The following is a 6,522-nucleotide window of genomic DNA, read 5'->3' as shown; positions in this document are numbered from 1 at the left end:
GTGAGGAGGGTGGGTAGGTGTGTGTCGGTGTCGTTGTCGGTGTGTGATTATGAACCTGACGTTATGAGATGACATGCGTAAAAATATACATAATATAAAAATTACAGATCACGTAGTGAATACATAAATAATCTGTATTATGAATTGATGAATACTACTGTTCCAGCAGTAGTTTACTCCAATATTTCCCACGATGTAATAAAAGCTGCCATTGTAACAATGGACAATGGAGAAACAATATATGCATATAATATCAACACTAAATCTGGTTCATTTTTAGCAATTAAAATTAAATATTGAAATTGAGTTCAACTGAAAGTAATACCAATTAACTGATTAGTTTTCATTACAGGTAGTTATTTGAAGTATTTATGAAAGAATAAATGATGATTTCAAAATAAAACAAAACAGTTGAAAATCAATGCAAGGAATAAGAAATGGTTAATAAATGTAGCGATCACCGTATCATAATGGCGCACCTGGGCTCCTTTGCCTCGGGGTAAATGTCATGTACAAATAGAGAGCTCCCTCCTCTAAAAACCCTAACAAGAATTAAGTGTATGTGCCCTTATTTGCTGGTGGGATTTTTATGGGAGTGTACTTTTAGTTTGTTAATTCAAGTTATGTCAAGGGAGCTAATAGCGCCATTGGGGGAACGTTTACGGAATATTGTTCAGGATTGTGTCAAACTTTTTTCAGTAATTGTGATGACAAATCCAATTTTCTATTTACTGTTCCGACAGTTTTGTCACCCTCGGTCATGTAATATTGTATAATGGCAAATCTTTGGACATGTCTTCCTCGGTAATGCGATTATCCATCTGTCTAAACTGTCTGAACCGTGAGTAGAAAATTGGATATGCCGCCATAATTACGAAACAACCTACTCCGTATTCCAGATAAACACAGCACTATTTTTTTTTTTTTTAAAAAATATTACCTTGTTTTCCAAGCGACACAATGCGAGTCAACCCGTCGGTCATGCTACGGTACAGTCCTTTGATGTGCTCATAACCGTCCTGCACGTACGAGGTTATGAACATCGCGTACGCGTCCCACTAGTCATGCTAATATGTGACCATCCAGCACAACTGAGCACGGATGTCGCCAGTGCCACTATTGAGATATGCTCCATTGAACTTAACAATAAACAATAGGAAACAAAGGATTTATTGACTGTTTTGTTGATTTTTCACTACTTAAATGTCAAGTACTATAGACATGATATACATCATTTTAAGCTAATTTCAAGCAGAATATTTTGGTTGAATATCTCAAAATGATGATTGGCGACTTCAGGGCTCAGTTGTGCTGGATGGTCACATATTTCCATCGTAATAATCAAACGTCGGTTCCAACGCTTTATTTAAAATATCGGATTTTGACAAAACTACAGCACATAAAGTCTTGAAAGATATATTTTAAACTGGACAACAACACTCACTTTTTGAACCGAATATTTAATAGAAACCATTTCCGTCATCACCGGTGTAATGCTGTTGATAGACTGACTGGTGATTCTCCAGTGTTTCTAGATGTTGTTGACAATGTCCTTTTTGCCCTTTGTAATTGTGTTTCTAGAAGAGAATCATATATTCTAGAAAGTTCTCGGTCCCCATCCCTGGTGTGGCTGGTCTCTTGTTTGATTTTAATGGCTTCTCTCACTTTTCTTGGCAAAAACTTGTCTTCTCTGCAGAGGACGTTAACATTTCCAATGTCTGGTTTATGTCCGATGTCCTTGCTTTGCTCTGCCAATGTCAATTGATTTGAGGTTGTCTTGGCCGTGTGTTCTTTCAGACGCTCGCCGAGGGTTCGGTGCACCCACGCGTACGTACACTTTTTTTACAGCCTTCACAGGGTACCCGGTACACAACTCCTGACTTGTCTTCCTCGCGAGGTTTGTCTTTCGGGGCAACAAGTAACTGACGAAGCCTTTGGTGGGGTTTAAATACCGTAACTGCCAAATATTCTTTTGATCTTTTCTGACATACTGCAGTTACTGTTCATTTCCCTATACACAATACACAGTGCTCACACCATTGACGTGTGACCTCTACAAACAGTGTATGTTAGAGGGCATTGCCTAGTTAACGTCACTGTGTGAAATATAACCGGCCAATATTTTTTGTACTCTATGAAATTCTAGAAAATATAGTTTTGTAACATGTCCTAAACTTTTAGTGACTATCACTCACTTGTAGACCGCTCTCTTCCGAAGGGCATTAAAGCTAAACCACTTGACGGAAATTTTTGTACCTGTTGTTAATCAAGAATAATTTATACATTACATGTAGACTAAAAACTGAGTAGGTGGGGCATCTGCAAATGATCGTTCCTCCAGATAGGTAAATGACAGATAACAGCAAAAACAACTCCCATATCTGTCCATAACTTTGTTCAGTGGAGCGAGTCAGGGGATTTCAAGTGATTTCAATTGATTGCATCGGCAAGTGCCATATTTGGGCATAAGTGCAGTCCACCATTAAATATGGAGGATGCTGGAGTAATTTCCTGTTAACCAGGTGTAAGTACTGCAAAGGTCGAATCATGTTTGCTGTGCAGCATAACTGCACTATGATAGGCCCTGGACGTATGGGACTACAACAAAATGTCTAATTTTGGAGGAGGATTCCGAGTCTCACTGTTCTCAACCTGTAGTGTTTTTGGTTTGAGCACGTTTACAGCTCCAATCCTCGAAGCCGCAGCGTCTTAGGGCAACTTTGATGTGATTAATTTCTTTTTCTCGATCTTTATGTTTGCATAAGCTTTCATATAAGATTGCTGCTGCCTTTGTACGGACTAGCTCTTTGTGAATGTATTGTTGTGTATGTAAACATGATAAAAGGCGAATATAGTTTTCCCGCCTGTTTTGAGCAATTTTACTAATGCGATCAGGAATATCCCTGGTCCTGGTGCGATCAGCATTCTTATGAAAATGAGGTTATCAGTAACATAGAAAAAGCTCATATTGTTCAAATTAAGGCTGTGAAATATCACGTCTGAAATACGTCAAGTTCCGATTTTGTGTGTTAATGGCATTATTCTCAGCGAAGATAAGAAGTTGATAATGTGAAAGTTGAATACTCTACGAGTGCCACTTCAATGACTGATTACAGAAAGCATGTTGAAGGACGAAGAATAGGGAAAGTAAAGTTCTGGTTTCCAGTGTAAAAACACTATTATAAGGTCAACAACTCGATTTGCTCTAGTATTTGAGTATTCGACCATTCAATGCATTACGAGGATATGGGGATTCCCGAGGGGGAGAGGTTATCATAATCATTTGCAAATTATTTCAAGCAATGTGTGTGTTGTTTTATCCTTTTGAAGTACTCTCCTTAATAGATTTCTATTTTTTTTTATCTCAAACCGCTATTACCTGGTTACGGTTCAAATCTGCAAAACATTTTCTTTATATTTTAAAAACGCTGCGAACGTATTCTGGTTTGGCTAGGAATCAAAATTATCTGCCATGTATGGCTCGCCGGTTCGCCCATGTTGCACTAAAATGATAAAGAAAGTGACCAAACGCTTTTATCTAATTGTGGGACACTCTTTGCGTGGCTATGGTTATATACAGCTAATAGGTCCGGGCGATGAATGGAAATATGACGAGTAACTATTTGCTTTAAAATCACTGAAATTGATCAAGTAAAATAGCCAAAAGAGTACATTTTGGGTTTCATGCTTCAAAACGGTATCTTTTAAAGTAAATATTCGCCCTACCATATTGTAACTTTCAGCTTCAAGGCCGCATTGCCATTCATTACGGTTCATTGTGTTAAAACAAGAAAATACAGGTCAACCTATGTTGAGTTTTTGATCATTTGGTATCTAAATCATCTAGTTTACCTGATATTGGTGGCGTTTGACTGTGAGAGTTCTGAAAATGAGAAAATTCCGCCCGAAATTAGCCATTTCCTCGTTGAAACCGTGTAATAACTAGTGCTGTTGAAACCTATGTATTTGGCGATAGAAAATGATCCCCCTACTTTACCCGGGGTTCCCACCCAGATATTTCACAATGTGCTTTAATGCTTTAAGGAAAGAATAAATGAAAAATACATAAAATTACATGGTTGTATATATGTTAATACATTTCTGCAGTATTTTATGGCCTGACTTCGAATCAATTAAAAATCAATGCAGAAAGAAGAAATGGTATAAATAGGTAGACCTATAGACGAATCCAACGAGCCATGTCATGGTCAGGATTTGGTCGGACATCTTTGGGTAGCCGCTAGCACCAACCTGGTGTTTTGAACTTCCAATTGTGCAAATAAAAGCCGCCTAACACCTAGAGAAGATGAAAGGACATTATATAATAGAGATAATTCCGCAGGTTATCCCATCGCATCTATTCACACATAGTCATTTTGTTCGCAAGTACATCAATGCATAGATACCGCGTGTAGTTAATCCGATTATTATATATTAAGGTGTAAAACGGGTGATGGAATGCAGTTTAAAATTTCCGCCAAGGCCGAATCATTTCACATTTCGAGTGCATTGTAACCAACGGCTACCCAACTAAAGGCTGCTAGTCAGGTGTAGGAATGCGTTAATTTAGATTCGTCTATAGCTTATTCGAACTTTAAATCCAATGACCAGCGTATCATAAATTTGTAATATATTCTTCAGGATTGTAGTAATTATGTTGACAAATCCAATTTTCTATTCACTGTTCCGACAGTTTCGTCACCCTTGGTCATGTAATATTGTATAAAGGCAATTTTTGGACAAGACGTCCCCGTTAATGTGATTATCCGCCTGCCTATATTGTCGATGTCTAAACCATGAGAAGAAAATTGGTTTTGCTGTCATAATTACTGAACCAACCCCTAGGTTTTGTTACATGATCGGGCCGGACTTTCATTTGTAAGATTACTTCTGCCTTTGTACGGTCAAACTCTTTGTGAGTGTATTGCTGCTTTTGTAAACGTGATAAAAAGGCGAATATATGCGATGCGATCAAGCAAAATCAGTCGGAACTCAGAAATATTGATTTTGAGATATAGCCAAATAAAGGAATTATTCCCTTTTGTTTCCTGTTGCTTTGGAAACTCATTGCTTATATCTTTGGAACTACAATCAACACAATTAATAGTTGGTACACTTTGACAAGATGTTGGAATCTTCCTTGCCGCTCTGATAGTTCAATGAAATTAGTATAACTATGTTGGATGAGAAGTACAAACCTTCTCCTTTCCCCTTCCCTCCCCCATTCTCCCTCATCTTAATGTTGGGGAGACTGGAGAGTCCAATGGAGAAAGTGCTTTCATCAACATATGGGGGAGTGGGGTGGAGATTTACATTTAGTATGCCAGAGTGTGCCAACATTACTTTTCTTGATTGTAGTTGTTCGATTTCAATGGGGTTTTCTTTAAGCTAGTATGGTAAATGCTTTTTACTATCCTATAAGAAACTGAAAATTTAAACATTTCCGAGTTCCGATTGATTTTGCTTGATCGCATTACATTATATTCCCGCTTGTTTAGAGCGATTTTACTGGTGCGATCTGCAACCTTATGAAAATGAGATTATGAGTATCATAGGAAAGCTCATATTGTTCAAATTGAGTCTGTGAAATATCACGTCAAATTTAGGTATTTAAATGGGATAACCCGTTCATTATTCACCATATTCTAGAGGGGTTTCAATACACTCATACTCGCTCTTATGGTTCAATACCACTAATTCTCTATAACACAGTTTTCAATAGAAAAATAGTTAATTTCAAGTACGATTTTTCTCACACATGGAACTCTCACAGTGAAAAGACATTATCATTTAAGAGTAGAAGGTTGAATCCCCAAATGACACAAATTTCAACGTTTGATGACCTGAGACTTACGTTATTTGTCCTATAAAGCACTGTGCAACAACCACAATTTACAGTGCGCCTCCTCTTTTGGGACTAGTTAGGAACACACCGGCTGGGCGGGAAGTTCGATGTGCAGCGGATGACTTTGGGGGAGCCTTTCATCAAAATTGTAAAATAATAGTGAAAAACATGCCATGCACGAATATAGTCCCGCTCTTTTTTTCAAGCACTGCCTAGCTCTACAATAGTACTTATGGAAAAATGAATTGAAATGCTAGCTGTGTGAGATCAAGGTCGTTCAACCAAAGAGTAGAAATACTGCTCGATGTGTTGAAATAAGACCATCTTCCTTTAATGTTAATTCGAACTTATAACTTTTGATATCTTTAATACGTCTTTGCGTAGACTATACATCACTGATGTCGTGAAAGTTTGGCGTAATGCGTCGAAGTGATGAGTTGTAGATAAACAAAATATAATGCTGTTTGCGTGTTAATGACATTATTCTCAGCGTAGATAAGAAGTTGATAATGTAAGTTGAATACGAAAGCCACTTCGGTGATTGATTACAGAAAACAGGTTGAATAGAAAGGAAGGAGAAAAGTAAAGAGCAATAACTTATTTGCTGGTTTCCAGTGTAAAACACCATTATGAAGTCAACAAACCGAATTGCTCTAGTATTTTCGTGTTCGATCTTT

Source organism: Amphiura filiformis, chromosome 4 (genome assembly GCF_039555335.1).
Source record: "Amphiura filiformis chromosome 4, Afil_fr2py, whole genome shotgun sequence".
Lineage (NCBI taxonomy): Eukaryota > Metazoa > Echinodermata > Ophiuroidea > Amphilepidida > Amphiuridae > Amphiura > Amphiura filiformis.
The sequence above is the reverse complement of the archived record's forward strand: the minus strand, read 5'-3'. Positions refer to the sequence as shown.